Here is a 13,939-nt window from a genome sequence, read left to right on the forward strand (position 1 = left end):
GTTTTTGGTATGACTCGTACCCTAGCTTACAGCTTATGATGAGCCATTCCTAAATTAGATCTAACCTAAGTAACCAAGTCTAAGATTAGGTTGAGGATTTGAATGATCTGTAACCACCAATACAACTCATACCCCTATGGCGTATCCATTCAAGTAAACAAAATCTATCCTACCAACCAACACTGGTTAGTATCCAACTGGACTTTACCATCTATACCTCAACATACAGCTCGTACCCTCGAGTCGTATTGGATACAAAGACAAAAATTTTAGGAAATTTTCTAAGGTTGAGAAACCAAGGTGTTTTAGTCTCCCCCACTCAGAACATTCGTCCCAAATGACGGACAAGGTAAAGGCAACCACATGCACAAGTCATATGCTTTATCAAACATATTACCAATCTTTAATAATGTTTGAAAACAAAGAGTCAAAGCTATTAATCTTACCTTTAAAAACAATTGAAAATAAAGATGTGTTGATGACACATACCTTACGCAAGAATCCCGGGAGCATAAAACAAATGCAAATATTTGGACTTCAAGTCCTCCTCCGCTTCCTATGTAACTTCTTCCACCTTATGGTTCTACCAAAGAACCTTAACCAAAGATATATCCTTGGTTCGCAACCGACGAACCTGCCTATCCAAGATCTTAACCGGGACTTCTTCATAAGAAAAAAATTAGAGAAACCCAATATTTCCAAAGGAACAACTGAAGAAGGATAACTAATGCACTTCCTCATCATGGAAAGATAAAAGATCAGAAAAACTCATAAACAACATTACCAATTCTCTAGAAAACCTCATAAGGACCAACATACCGGCGACTGAGCTTCCTCTTCTTGCCAAACTGAACTACTCCCTTCATGGGAGATACCTTGAGGAAAACCATGTCCCCAACCTCAAACTCAAAGTCACTATGCCTAAATTTGCATAGGACTTTTGACAACTTTGGGCACCCTTAAGCCTCTCCCGAACGACCTTCACCTTCTTCATAGAATGGCAAATTAAGTTAGGATCAAATATGTCCGCCTCACCAAGTTTAAATAAGCTAATTGAAGATCTACACCTCCTACCATACAATGGCTCAAAAAAGGGCCATACCAATACCGGAATGATAGCTATGGTTTGAGGAAAACTCTATCAAAGGTCGATGCTCAACTCAATTGCCACCATAATCAATCACACAAGCCCAAAGCATATCCTTGAATGTCTGAATAGTGCTTTTCGCTTGCCCATCTACCTGTGGGTGGAAATCAGTACTCAGACTAACCTTAGTCCCTATTCCTTTATGAAAAGGTCGCCAGAAGTGAGATGCCATGATCAGAAATAAATGAAACAAATAACCCATGCAGTTACACAATCTTCTGAAGCTATAACTTTGCATAATCGTCCACCAAAAAGGTAGTCTGCACTGGCAAAAAGTGCACAGACTTAGGCATTCTATCCATGATGACCCAAATCTACTCTTATTGATTTTGAGACTGAGGAAGACCAAAACAAAGTCCATATTAATCATTTCCTATTTCTGTTTAGGAAAATTAATTTCTTGATACAACCATTCTGGCCTTATGTTCTCAACCTTAATATATTGACACACTATGCACTTTGCCACAAAATTAATATATCCCTCATCATGTCATTCTACCAATAGACATCCTGGAGATCAAGGGACAACTTAGTCAAGATGGGATGAACAACATAGCGCGACTCATGAAACTTAGCCAAAATCCTTTATTGCACACCATCGACATCAAGAACACACAACCTCTCTTAGTACCATAAAGTACCATCACCACCGATCTCAAATACCACTACCTTCTTCCCACTAATGTCACTCATAATTTTTATCAAGATACGATCTAGCACTTGCTTCTCCTTAATTTCCACACCAAGAAATGATCTAACCACTTTTTGCACCAACACATCACCATCCTCGGAGTCTAAGAGGAAAACTCTAAGATTAGCCAAGCGGTGAATATCCTTCTTAAATTCCCACTTTACTTTCTTCACATGATTCAAACTCCCCATGGATAACCTGCTAAGGGAATTTACAACCATGTTAGCCTTACCTAGGTAATAGTGAAGACTCATATCATAATCCTTGAGAAGCTCAAGCTATTTTTTCTGCCTGAGATTAAACTCTTTCTGGGTGAATACATATCTTAGACTCTTATGATCAGAAAAGATATCCATGTGAACACTATACAAATAATGCCACTATATTCTTAAAGAGAATATAATCACCAATAGATCTAAATCATAAGTAGGTTAATTCTTCTCATGTACCTTTAATTTCTTGGAAGCATAGGCAATCACATTCCCATACTACATCAATACATAACCAAGACCTACCCGAGATACATTGCAATAAACCACAAACCCATTATTGTCTTCTAGTAAAGTAAGAATTAAAGGCGGAGTTAACTTATCCTTTAACTTCTTGAAACTCCCTTCTACAATATCTGACTAAGAAAACTTGACCTTCTTCTAAGTTAACTTAGTTAAAGAAGCATCTATCAATAAAAAGTTTTCCATAAACTACCTATAATACCCAACTAAATCAAGAAACTCTGAATGTTAGATGAAGTTGTGGGCCTAGGCCACCTCTTCACCACAACAACCTTTAATGGATCGACCATGATCCTTTTACTAGAAATAATATGAACTAAGAAAGTTGCAGCATTCAACCAAAACTCACACTTGGAGAACTTGGGATCCAACTATTATTCCCTTAAGGTCTGGAACACCATACGAAGGTAATTAGAATGACCCACTACACTATTTGAATAATCTAGAATGTCATCATTTCAATAAAGTAGAGATCTAAATACTAATGAAAAACATGTTCATCAGATTCATAAATGTCATTGGAGCATCAGTCAACTCAAATGACATAACCAAAAACTCAAAGTGATGATATCGAGTGCAAAAATCCTTCTTAGGGATATCAACCTCCCAAATCTTTAGTTGATGGTACCTACACCAAAGATATATTATATAAATAAACATGGCACCTTGCAACTGGTCAAAAAGATAATCTATCCTTGGGAGAAGATACTTGTTCTTGACCATCACCTTGTTCAACTAGCTATAGACGATGCATATTCGAAGGGAACCATCCTTCTTTCACATAAAAAACATTGGTGCACCCCAAGTAGATACACTACGATGAATAAACCCCTTATCCAGAAGATCCTTAAGTTGCTCCTTAAGTTCTCTTAACTCAGTCCGAGAAATTCTATATGGAGGAATAGAAATTGAATGAGTGTCCAGAATTAGATCAATACCAAACTCTATTTATCTATTCAGGGGAACACTAGGAAGATCATCTGGAAACACCTCTGGAAACTCATTAACTACTAGAACTGACAGGAAAGAATGACCTTTTGAGTTATAATCTTTAACCCAGACTAAGGGATAAAGCTAACCTTTAGTGATTAACTTCTAAGCTCTAAGATAAGAAATAAACCTCCCCCAATGACCTAAAGAAACACCCTTCTACTTTATAACCGGTTGACCAGGGAACATAAAGATAACCTTACAGTTTCAAAAATCCAAGAACGCATAACAAAAGTGCAACCAATCCATACCCACAATGACATCAAAATACACTATATCAAATTAAAACAGATCTACCATGGTCTGATTTCCACCAATAGATACCACATACCCCCTATAAACTCTCTTAGAACTAACATAGTCACCTACTAGGTAGAAATAGAAAAAGGATCCAAAATAATGTTTAGATCAAAATCAAAAACTACAACCATATAAGGAGTCACATAGGAGAGAGTAGACCCTAGATCAAGAAAATAATATATGTCACATGAGAAAAGTCATAATTTACCAGTAACAATATCAGGTGATGCCTCAAATTCTTATCAATACACCAAAGCAAAAAATCTATTTTGACCAACGTTAGAGCCAGGAGCAGTAATAGAAGTAGATGCCATACAAAGTGTAGGAGCATAAGATGATGCCAAAGGAATCTTATTCGCCCCCTTAGTAACCTTATTAACAGGACAATCCCTAAGCTGATTACTTTTCTAGCCATAAATGAAGCATTTATCCCTTCCTTCATTGTAATAACCAAAATAAGGATGACCATAGAACTGACAAGAAGAGTATGAAAAAACTGACTAACCTCTGCTTACCTGAGATTTGGCACCCTGCACCAAGTTTAACATTCCTTTAAAACTTTTAATTGGGTTGTGTAACTTTGCCTTCCTAAATCTCCCATATGTTATATGGGTTCAGCTCTCTCTGTTAAAAGGGCCCAAAGTGTATAGCTACATGACCATGGAAGAAACCCTTGGGATAACTAGTACATCCATACGAGCGGTCACCATGACCAACCTTCTATCGGTAAATATGAGTTTTTAGTTCTGGTCCCCCAGGAACTTCCACCTTTCATTGTTTTGCTATACATCTCGCCATTATTGTATAATTAAAACCAATTTACAAATAACCAATACCTTAACAAATTATTAACCAAGGCTATTAATGTTGGTATCATCATACCAACCCTTACTTATAAGTATCATCTATAGCCAACATTATATCAGATTAAGAGGACTTTTAAATGCTGATGTGTGAGCAGATGCTAACATATTTAAGGCTTTTAACTAAGAATAATTGCAAAGTCTCAAGCAACTTTTATCATTTTTTATTTTTTCTTTTTTTGTTATTGCAGTAAAAGTCAAGATGCATAAAAATACATAAAAGCTCTATCAAGACGGATGAGTTTTGGTAAAAGATGCAAGAAAGTAAGTTCTGAAGATTTCTTCTGAGGACTTGGTCTGATAAGCGATCAGATCTATGATAAGATATCAAAACATGTCTTCACACATAGGTAAAAAATAAGAAAATTGAAAATTTTCTGATGACATATCCTGATAAGATATCAAATCTCTGATAAGCCGTCAGGTATGTCACCACTCAAAAGTAGAAGGAAAAAATTAGAAGTAAGGTCTAACGACAAGTCTGATAACTTATCAAACTTGTGATAAATCGCCACACTGGTCGTCTGATAGATGAAGAGAACCTGACGACATTCTCTGATAACTTATTAGATTTGTGATAAGTTATCAGACATGTCGTCACCTAAATAAAAAATTCTGAATTTTTAATTTTGGATTTTTCTTAAGTCACGGATATAAATAGCAGATTTTAGGGTTCATTGAGGGGCGACATCATCTTGAGCATCTTGAAATGACAAGAACTTATTCCAAAGGCCAGTTTACCTCTTTTTGGTCTCTTAACTTAGAGTTCAATTTTTAATTCTTTAATTTAGTCGTGGGATATTCTTCTTGAATTTGGGAAGAGAATTAATTTTGGACTACATCTTTTGTAAGTTTAATAACTTTGAATTGTGAATGCAATTATTGTTATTTCTTTCTGTTTCATGTGGAACTAAAAACCACAACAAGAGTTGTAGAATCAATGGTTATTCCTCCATCGATTTAATAGGTTGCTAAGGTTTGAGTAATTATGGGGACATCTTGATAATTCCCTTGTTATGATTATTATTTATAGGTTGCAAACAATAGATCCCACCTTATGTTGATTTGTTCAAACTAAGAAATAAACTAAAGGTAGCAAATTATCAATAAGGATTTAGGAAGATTTAGTTCTCATCTAATGATCAATGTTGTAACAAGATTGATCAACTTGAGATACAATCAGTATGAATAGAATGCTTTCCTAAGTTTGAGAGAATTAGGGAGTTCAACATCTAGGTAGATTGAGAAACACTTAGATAGACTGTCAAAATTGATAATTTGGTATTTCCCTTAAGTCATGAGAATCCAATACTACAACCATTATTCAATTGAGGATTACTAATCATAGTGATCACAACCCTAGTTTCTCTCTATCATTGATTTGAACCATTGAAATTTTAGTTTTGAGCTTTGAAGCAAATTAAAACTTTACATTTATTTGATCATTGAAAACCCATATTTTATCTTTTTGTATCATTTGTTTGAATTTAACTTGTAGCTTTATTTTTATTCTAGCTTAATTGCCACTCACATTTTTCCCTATGGATTCGACCCTGACTCCAAAGTAGGGTAAATATATTGACAACGATTGCTCACATTCATGTAAGAGAGGTATAGTTTAAGTGTTGTCGAAAATGGTGTCATTGCCGGGGAACAAATTAGCGTATTGAGTTGGTTTGGAATTTTAGTTTACTTTCTTCAATTCAAACTTGTAAATATTTTTTTTGTTTATTTTTTATTTTCTTTTATTTTTATCACACCTTTCTAGAGATGTCCGCCTGGATAGATGGATTCTTGAGTGATGATAATTCTTGTGATGATTCTTGATATTACTATGGGTGACAATATTTTTAGACTTGCTATCCAAATTTACCTAGAAGTGCATGGATTGGACCTTTTAAATATGATACAGATACTGTCCTACTAACTGTAACTTGGTATTTGGCTTGTGGTCAAAGTGATCATACTAAAGATATGAGTGCTTTCACGATTCAAGCAAACAAATTGATGAAACAAATTTTAGAGAATCAAGAATAGTTGTGGGCATAGCTAAAGGATTTACAACTCCCACCATGTTTACAATGGCTAAACAAAGAAGAATATGAGGAGGACATTAGCTAATTTGAAGAGAAAATCAAGAAACGCAACCACTCGATTGTCATCTTGACCTTGAGACTAACATTGAAAAGGTTAATAAAAGTGAGTGTGTAGGAGATAGTATAAATTTTGAAGTAGAATTTGTTGGGCCTCACTCGAAGCATTTTTACACATTATGTCTAGATGATATCTTGTTTGTGGAATCATCTAAAATAGTTGAACAGTGTGAAGATGAGGAACAAGAATCCTATATTCTTTCTTTTCCACTTGATAAGCAATATAAAAGCATACCTCACTTTAAGGACGAGTGGTTTACCACACTCAATCTATTACTTGACTACTTAATATTTGTACTACCCCCAATAAGTGAGGCAAGAAGATAGACTCTAAGTTGAGGGTGTGATTTATATCCTTAAGGTGGAGAAAAAAGCTAAGTTGGGTCATGCCATGATAATAAATCAGGCGTTGTTTGAGAGGCAACCCAAGGTATTTTGTTATTTGTATTCGTAATATGTGATTGCCATCAGATCTTTTCACCCATGGTGCCACAAGTATGTTTCTAACTCTCTTTTTTTGGTTTCAAGCATTGGGAATATTGCATAAATTTAAGTTTAAGGTGGGTCTACTTGTGGGTGTTGATGTCCTCTTGGGGTTATTGTTGTCGTGCCTCTTTCCCCCCGAGTCTTGTTCCTAGTAGAGCTGGCATGTTTAGGTGTATTGTGATTTGTTGTAAAATATTGCAATTGACTAGGAGAAATACAAGTAACTTAGGTAGTTAGCATGTTTTTGTTGATTTCTGAACACCTATCCAGTGGTCTATTTTATAACTGTGTGATATGCATTTATGTGTGGCCACTGTGCACCTTGTTATGGCATTAGTACTAGTAACATGATAACCATTGCTAACCAATTGCATGAACCGAATGGGTAGTGGCTTGTGATGTACCTTTATGCCATGTGTATGTGAGATACTACCTAGTTCCCATTATGTTTTAAATCTAGAACTTGCCCGGTTGGTCTTGCCTTGGTTGTAGGATAGAGGTTAGGAAAGGATCATAGGTCGTTGTTGATATTAGTCTAATTTTAGCCTAAATGACCTTCCATGTGTAAATAATATCCCTTGATCCTAATTTTGAGCCTGAATGCCTATTTTTTTTATTATACCTATCACCTACCTATTTGTATCACAATGAAACTGTTTTGGCCCTGGTCCTCCTCGAACATTATGTACTTTGACTCAGGCAAATAGACTAAGTAGAGGGTGGATACCATAGGGGTGCATGATGTAAAATTAGTATAATGAAAAGTAGAATAAAAGAAAAGAATAAAAAGCTGGGTCTGGTGGAAAAAGAATAAGAAAAAGGTTAATAAGTGATACCCCATAATCTAGTATAGTGTCAAGGAGGCTTAGTCACTTTAAATATCATAGAGTATCCTACCATCCCCTAGCCTACATTACAAGCCAAAGAGAAGACCTATAGTGATCCTACCTGACCTGTCTGAAAATCTTGGTAATGAAAATAAGGTCAAGCTTATGGTATTTGACAAACATTGATTGGAACTTCATTCTGAGTGTGAGGGTGTTTTAATTGTCCCAATGGTTACATATGTGATGCTTGATAAAAGTGAAGTGGGACTACTTTGTAGTAAGGGCACACTAGTTATGTTACTAGTTTCTAACTTGTTTGGATAGTGTAATCTTGGTACATCCATGGTTGCTATTGCTGAATTGATACCATATCTTATTTCCTGTGTGTCGCATTGTTGTTCTTCAATAATATACACAGTTGTTTATAGAGTAATTGACCTTGGAGATAGTGAAGATGTTTTGAGATAATATGGATTGTTGACTGTCGAATGTACTTTGTATCCTCTTGGTTGTGTTTTAGTTGCTTGAGAACAAGCAATTGTTTTAAGTTGAGGGTGTTGATGTGTGAGCAGATGCTAACACATTTGAGGCTTTTTACTGAGAATAATTGCAAAGTTTTAAGAAAATTTTGTCTTTTTTGATTGTTTTCTCTTTGATATCACAGTAAAAGTCAAGATGCATGAAAATACATGAAAGCTCCATCAAAAAGGATGATTTTTGGTGAAATACGCAACAAATTAAGTTCTAAAGATTTTTTCTGACGACTTGGTCTAATAAGCTATCAAATCTTTGATAAGCTATCAGACCATGTCGTCACACATAGGCAGAGAACAAGAGATTTAAAGATTTTTTGGCGACATATCCTGATAAGCTATCAGATCTATAATAAGCCATTAGGCATGTCGTCACTCAGAAGCAGAAGGCGAAAATTGGAAGCAAGGTCTGGCGACAAGTCTGATAACTTATCAGACTTGTGATAATTCGTCACACAGGTCGTCAGGCAGATGAAGAGGACCTGACGACATTCTTTGGTAACTTATCAGATTTGTGATAAGTTATCAAATACCTCATCACCTAAAAGAAAAATTCTGAATTCTTAATTATGGATTTTTCTTAATTCACGGATATATATAGCAGCTTTTAGGGTTCATTGAGGGGTGGCATCATCTTGAGCATCTTCAAATAGATGGAACTTGTTCCAAAGGCCAGTTTACCCCTTTTTGGTCTCTTAACTAAGAATTCAATTTTCAATTCTTTGATTTAGTTATGGGCTATTCTTGTTGAATTTGTGAAGAGGATCAATTTCTGACTACATCTTTTGTAAGTTTAATCGCTTTGAATTATGAATGCAGTTATTGTTATTGCTTTCTTTTTCATGTGGAACTAAAACCCAAAACTAGGTTTGTGGGATCTATGGTTATTCCTCTATTGATTTAGTAGTTGGCTAGGGTTTGAGTGATTTTGGGGACATCTTGATAATTCCTTTGTTATGATTGTTATTTATTGGTTGCAAAAAATAGATCTCGCCTTGTGTTGATTTGCTCGAACGAAAAAATAAACTAATGGTAGTGAATTATCATCTAGGATTTTGGAAGGTTAAGTTCACATCTAAAGATCACTGCTGTAACAAGATTGATCAACTCGAGATAAAATCAGTATGAATATAATGCTTTCCTAAGTTTGAGAGAATTAGGGAGTTCAACATGTAGGTAGGTTTAGGAACACTTAGATGGACTGTCGAAACTGATAATTTGGTGTTTCCCATAAGTCACTAGAATCCAATACTACAACTATTATTCAATGGAGGATTACTAATCGTAGTGATCACAACCATAGTTCCTCTCTATCATTGATTTGAACCATTGAAATTTTAGTTTTGAGCTCTAAAGCAAATTAAAATTTTAACAATTGTTTGATCATTGAAAATCCCCATTATATCTTTTCATATCATTTTTTTGAATTTAACTTGTAGCTTTAGTTTCAAACTAGTTTAATCACCTCTCACATTGTTCCCTGTGGATTCGACTCCGACTCCAAAGTAGGATAAATATATTGACAACGATCGCTCACATTCTCGTAAGAGAGGTGTAGTTTGAGCGTTATCAAATGCCCTTTCATTTACCATATTAAACAACTTAGGGGATTCCATGTACCCCAAAAGCATAAACATTAGCTATTTACCATTCCAATCCAGTTAAACCATGCATAATTTCTTCACCAAGTTTTAAAACATGCAAGATTTCCATTAAAAATAGTCAATGCAATGAACGTATCTTCATAAGCATTTTTTCAAACACATTGGTGGCACAATATGACCAAACCAATTCCAATTACCATTAAACCATTCACATGCAATCTAATTTTTCAAAACCACCATTAATGCATATAAAATCATAATTAATACCATAGGAAACCATAACCAACCAATTAATATAAAACCCCCAAATCATATTTGAAAACCAAAATCATACAATCAATGAAATCATGGAAACATTCATAAAACCATGACTTTATATAAAATTAACAATAAGGGAAGATAACATGCACTAAACCAAGTTGATAATAGAAAGAAATCACCCAGAAAAGCCCTAAATCAATCCTCTAATTGAAACTCTAGCTTTTCTTTCCCAAAAGCTTTTAAAAGAATTATAGTGTTTAGAAAAGTTTCTAAGTGAATGGAATAATAGGGTAAATAACCTCCCAAGTAGGTTAGAAGTTGTGGAACCTTGTTAGGATAAGTGGGGAAATATCCAGAATACCTCCACTTAAGTTGCAACAAAATCCCATCATTAGGGTACAATTGACTGACACGAGTCTTACCCTCTAATATAAGGTTTACCCTCTACTCATACCATAGCTTCAACCTTTGTATGAAACATTAGGAGTATATGACTCATAAAAAAAAGTCGTATCAAAAGTATATGATCCGTACCCATTATCCGTACCCCTAGCAAATTTAAACAGAAGGAAGATTTAGACATTGTCCACCATACGTGTCCTAGATATGACTCGTACCTTGGATTATGGCTCACGGTGAGCCACTCGTACTAAGATCGAACCTCGGAAACCAAATCTAAGATTAATTTAAGGAACCAAACAATCTCTAACCACTAATACAACTCGTACTCCTAAGTTGTATCCATTCTAGTCTTTAAAATCCATCCTACCAACCAACACTAGTCAGTATATGACTGGACCATACCATCCATATCTCAACATACGACTTGTACACTCGAGTCGTATTATGTCTAGAGATCAAAATTCCAGGAAATTTTCGAAGGTCCAGAAACTAAGGTATTTCAAGCACACAGCAAAACCACCAATTCTGTATTTTTCTAACCAAGGCTATAATAAGTGGTATCGCTATACTGACTATAGCTTGCAAACAATGTCCTTAGCAAATTACCTAGGGGATTTTGGTATACCCCGTAATGTCCTTTTCTAGATTCACTTGGGGGTTTTCCGTGTACCCCATAAGACTTTTAATTAAAGCCATGGCCACCAAGGCCTTACAATTTATCCATTAAAACCATTTAGCCAATTTAGGTTCCATCCATATTATACTAAGAAATTGTTTCAACGACAGTCAAACTAAGTAATAAAATCATTCTCATAGGTATTTAACAAAAAGGTTGAGGGTATATATTTTCCAAAACCAAAACCAAGTGCCAATTGAACATTCCTATCCAACCACTTGTTCAACCCACCATTATAATATGAAAACCATAAGTAAAAAACATAGGAAAACATAAATCAAACATTGATAACCAAAACCCCCAACATATAATTCAAAACCCAGAACCATATCACAACTAGGACATTTAAAAAATTCATAAAACATGCCTTTAGTTGAGCTAACAATGAGAGATAAGTAACATGCATTAGATTATAAAGAAAACGAGGAGAAACCACCATTTTAGATCCTTAATTGACCACTTTGAAGGAAAACCTAGCCTTTTCTTAACACAAGAGCTTGAGAGAGTTTGGAGAGAGTTTCTAATTTTTTAAGATTAGAATAATAGGATAAATGATGTACCAATAGTGTTTTACATCATGGGATCATAAGGGGTTAAGAGGGGAAATGTTTGAAATACCCCAACTTAAACTGTAAAAATTTCTGCAGGAAGGTACCCACATCATATGAGTGGTACCTACCACTTGTACCCTAGATAGGATATTGGAGATCATACACTGTCCACCATACGAATACCCTTGCCCTAGATCAATATGTACAAGGAGTTATGATCATTTGAAGTTGACCCTAAAATTTGCCTGGCCTCAGTATTTTTTCCTGCACATTTATTGTTCACCACTATTCACGGTTAGATCCGAATGATCATAACTCATCGCTCGAGTGTCTGTTTTTTATGATCCACATATCGTTGACGGGTCACATATCCAGAAATTCCACACAAAAAAATTATTAATCACAATAAAGAATAGAATTCAATATATTTTTGTCTGAGATCTTAACGGACTCTTGGAAAGATAAAAAGGCTGTAATGACTCGACACATTTGGGAGCAAAATATTTAATAGGAAAACTCGGGGTATCATACTTAACCTCTTATTTTAGGGTTCCTACAATTCTCATTCGAGTACCTTCAAGATAAGGGTCACTCACAGTTGTCCTTACTAGTGGCACGGTATTGACATCCTTATAGTCGGGGCAGAGATTAGACCCCAACCTAGATATATGCATTATGGGGGCATGTCAGTTAAACAACTACCTCCCATAGTTTCAGTATCAGTCTTAGTAAACTAACTCTGTTTGTTCATCAAGATATCAGGACAATCACATATAGTCAATTTAGTCATAGTACGGAACTCAGGTAGTTCCCTTAGATTTAGGAATGTCAGACATAGTCATCCATATATTCAGATTCTAGTATCAGTCATATTAGATATTAGTAAACCATGTATTAACGTACAGATCCAGATATCACGTATTCACGATCTCAGTTACTATGTATGTATGCTTGCACTCTCACATTCATATTAGTTAGTCAGTTAGCATTGCTCATGCATGTAAACCCTTTTGTATTTAGCCTACCCAACTCGTATACTCAACACTTTCAGTTATACTGACGTATTTGCGCTATGGTGCTTTCTTTCATGTTACACCATAGGTTCAAAATCACGAGTTCCAGATCAGCAGTAGCAGTAGCATTTCAGTTCAAAGAGTGGCAGAGAGTCCTCATCCATCTAAGGATGATATTATTTTCTTTCATTCATTATTTAAGTTTAGCTTTGTTAGACGGAGTTAGTTGAAGACATGTTTTTTCAACTCCTTATTTTAGATAGTATTTAAAGGCTTTTAGATTTAGTTCAGATTTTAGATTCATCTTTCAGTTATTTTGGGTATTTGTTACCCTATATGGATGTTATTATTTATCAGATATTCTATTCAGTTGAACCTTATGGCCTATTGTTCATGTTCTCTACATTCTACAAGTATATTATGCAGTGTAAAGGTACAAATATCAGTCATGGGTTAGCTTGTAGTCCCTCAGGCTTATAATCACCGTGTAGCATTCCGATTCATCAAATTGGGGCATTACAAAGTGGGTATACAAAACTCTTGGATCATACCACCAGGTCTTTGGTGCTCTACCTTAACCTGTTGGCACGTTGCACACTTTTCTACAAACCTAGCTATATCTTTCTTAATACTATTCCACCAATAGATTTTCCACATGTCGCGGTATATCTTTGTAGTGCTGGGATGAATGAAATACAGCACGCCATGCACTTCAGCCATAATCCTCTGCCTTATCTAATCAACACATGGAACAGACAATCTTCCCTATAATCTCAATATTCCATCTCCCTCTTAGGAGAAAACCTCTACCTTTTGGTCCATAACTAACTCCTTCAGTCTGACCAAACTAGGATCTCTGTCTTGCTTCTCCTTCACTTCCAAAACTAAATAGGATTCGGAACTACTCTGCACCAAATTACTTTCGTCAGC

This window comes from Capsicum annuum, chromosome 4, assembly GCF_002878395.1.
Source record: "Capsicum annuum cultivar UCD-10X-F1 chromosome 4, UCD10Xv1.1, whole genome shotgun sequence".
Lineage (NCBI taxonomy): Eukaryota > Viridiplantae > Streptophyta > Magnoliopsida > Solanales > Solanaceae > Capsicum > Capsicum annuum.